This window comes from Mustela nivalis (assembly GCF_964662115.1).
Source record: "Mustela nivalis genome assembly, chromosome: 15".
Classification (NCBI taxonomy): Eukaryota; Metazoa; Chordata; class Mammalia; order Carnivora; family Mustelidae; genus Mustela; species Mustela nivalis.
The window spans coordinates 23696775-23699116 of record NC_139034.1 but is presented as its reverse complement, the minus strand read 5'-3'; positions in this window follow the sequence as shown (position 1 = coordinate 23699116).

Below are 2342 nucleotides of genomic sequence, written 5' to 3'. Positions count from 1 at the left end.
GGGGAGAGGATATGATATTGCTGATCTATGCCTCAGATTTGGGGCTCTCTGTATCGCAGCAGCAACGAGCAGGGCCCCAAGTCTCCCGCAGGATTCCAAAGCAAGACTGGGCCCGAACACAGGCAGCGGCACACGCCAGAGCACCCTGTCGGGGACCACGGGAGCCAGCACAATGGACCAATCTGTGTCAGGAGCCGCGAGTGCTCCTCCCACTAGTCACATCGCCAGGCACCAGACCAAGCAGAGGTCCAGATCAGACGGCGGTACTTCTAGCAAGTCTACCCGCGGGGACGGGGGCGTCCTGGATTCTCCTCCTAGCAGCACTGCCACTGTGTTCAGCACAGCCCACACCAGCCGTGCTACCAAGAACCCCTCATCCCCTGCCCAGAGACTGATTAGGTGCAAAAGAGCTTCACCATGCAACAAGCCATCTTCCTGCACATCCCAGCACAATGCCGATGCCCCTGGCTTGACAGCGGCCCCCCAGCTGCCAGGCGCTTTGTCCCCTGCTTGGCCCAACAGCCAGCACCCCGGCCACTCAACTGGCACCACAATGCCTGCCACCATCAGCATGGGGCTTTCGGAAGCACCCCCAGTGTTGGCGAGAGGAGATGATGTTGCCGATCTGAGCTCCAGATTTGGGGCACTCTGCATCACAGCAGCAAGGAGCAGGGCCCCAAGTGGCCCGCAAGGCTCTAGGGCAAGCCTGGGCCCGAACACAGGGGCTGCCAACGCCAGAGCACCCTGTCGGGGACCACGGGAGCCAGCACAACGAACCAGCCTCTGTCGGGAGCCCCGAGTCATCTCCTCCCTCCAGTCACATCCCCAGGCACCAGACCAAGCAAGGGTCCAGATCAACGGCGGCACTTCCAGCAAGGCTGCCCGCTGGGATGGGGGGCGTCCTGGACTCTCCTCCTAGTGACCCCACGTCCCTGGTTAGCAAGGCCCAGAGCAGCCTTGCCACCAAGACCACCTCATCCCCTGCCCAGCGACTGATTATGTGCAAAAGAGATGCAACATGTATCAAGCCATCTTCCGCCACATCACAGCCCACTGCTGCTAACCCTTCCTTGGCAGTTGCGACCCAGGTACGTGGCACCGTGTCCCATGCTGGGCCCAACAGCCAGCACCCAGGACCTCAACTGGCACCACAATGCCTGCCCCCATCAACATGGGGCTTTCAGCAGCATCACCAGTTTTATGGAGAGGAGATGATGTTGCCGATCTGAGCTCCAGATTTGGGGCACTCTTCATCACAGCGGCAACGAGCAGGGCCCCAAGTGGCCCGAAGGTCGCCGGGGCAATCCTGGGCCCGAACACAGGGGGCCGTCCATGCCAGAGCACCCTGTCGGGGACCACGGGAACGAGCAAAACGAACCAGACTGTGTCGGGAGCCCCGAGTGCTCCTCCCTCCAGTCACATCCCCAGGCACCAGACCAAGCAAGGTCCATATAGACGGCGGCACTTTCAGCAAGGCTGCCCGCTGGGACGGGAGCGTCCTGGACTCTCCTCCTAGTGGCCCCACGTCCCTGGTTAGCAAGGCCCATAGCAGCCATGCCACCAAGACCACCTCATCCCCTGCCCAGCGACTGATTAGGTGCAAAAGAGCTGCAACATGTATCAAGCCATCTTCCGCCACGTCACAGCCCACTGCTGCTAACCATGGCTTGGCAGTAGCTGCCCAGGTACCTGGCACGTGTCCCATGCTGGGCCCAACAGCCAGCACCCAGGACCTCCAACTGGCACCACAATGCTGGCCCCCATCAACATGGGGCTTTCAGCAGCACCACCAGTTTTGGGAGAAGAGATGATGTTGCCGATCTGTGCTCCAGATTTGGGGCACTCTGCATCGCAGCAGCATCGAGCAGTGCCCCAAGTGGCCCGCAGGGCTCCAGGGCAAGCCTGGGACCGAACCCAGGCGGCAGCAAACGCCAGAGCACCCTGTCGGGGACCACAGGAGCCAGTACAAGGAACCAGCCAGTGTCGGGAGCCCCGAAGCTCCTCCCTCTAGTCACATCCCCAGGAACAGTACCCAGCAGACGTCCGATCAGATGGCGGCACTTCCAGCAAGTCTACCCGCGGGGACGGGGGCGTCCTGGATTCTCGCCCTAGTGGCACTGCCATTGTGGTCAGCACAGCCCACACCAGCCTTGCAACCAAGACCCCCGCATCCCCTGCCCAGAGACTGATTAGGTGCAAAAGAGCTTCACCGTTCAACAAGCCATCTTCCTGCAAATCCCAGCCCACTGCCGCTGACCCAGGCTTTACAGCGGCCCACCAACTGCCCGGTGCTGTGTCCCAGCTTGGCCCAACAGCCAGCACCCAGACCCCTCAACTGGCAC